The sequence below is a fragment of the Grammomys surdaster genome, unplaced genomic scaffold, assembly GCF_004785775.1.
Source record: "Grammomys surdaster isolate TR1022 unplaced genomic scaffold, NIH_TR_1.0 243, whole genome shotgun sequence".
Lineage (NCBI taxonomy): Eukaryota > Metazoa > Chordata > Mammalia > Rodentia > Muridae > Grammomys > Grammomys surdaster.
The window spans coordinates 3483596-3483949 of record NW_021604688.1 but is presented as its reverse complement, the minus strand read 5'-3'; positions in this window follow the sequence as shown (position 1 = coordinate 3483949).

Here is a 354-nt window from a genome sequence, read left to right as displayed (position 1 = left end):
GGCTGGATGGATGATTCAGACATGAAGAGCACTAGTTTGTTGTTCTTCTAGAAGACTTGGGTTCAATTCCCAGCACTCACATTGCTGCTGACAACCATATTACTCCAGTTCCTGGGGATCTGATGTCCTCCTCTCTGTGGTCTTCAGGCATGCACCTGATACCCCTATATGTCTTACATATGACATATTATATATTTTATATATAATATTTATTGAATATGTATTTAGAAGAAAAATATATCACTGTGACAATAAGGTAAACTGTGACTTTAACAATTGTGGGTTCTAAATTAAATGGGTATTCTCTTCTCTCTCTCTCTCTCTCTCTCTCTCTCTCTCTCTCTCTCTCTCTCT